Consider the following 243-nt stretch of genomic DNA (forward strand, 5'->3'; position numbering starts at 1 on the left):
GTGGGAGTGTGAGTGTGTATGAGTGTGAGTGTGTAGGAGTGTGAGTGTGTAGGAGTGTGTGTGTGTGTGTGTGTAGGAGTGTGAGTGTGTAGGAGTGTGTGTGTGTATGAGTGTGTAGGAGTGTGTGTGTGTGTATGAGTGTGTAGGAGTGTGTGTGTGTATGAGTGTGTAGGAGTGTGAGTGTGTGTCTGTGTGTAGGAGTGTGTGTGTGTGTAGGAGTGTGAGTGTGTATGAGTGTGTAGG

The sequence above is a fragment of the Sinocyclocheilus grahami genome, unplaced genomic scaffold (assembly GCF_001515645.1).
Source record: "Sinocyclocheilus grahami isolate Dianchi unplaced genomic scaffold, SAMN03320097.WGS_v1.1 scaffold1034.1, whole genome shotgun sequence".
NCBI lineage: Eukaryota > Metazoa > Chordata > Actinopteri > Cypriniformes > Cyprinidae > Sinocyclocheilus > Sinocyclocheilus grahami.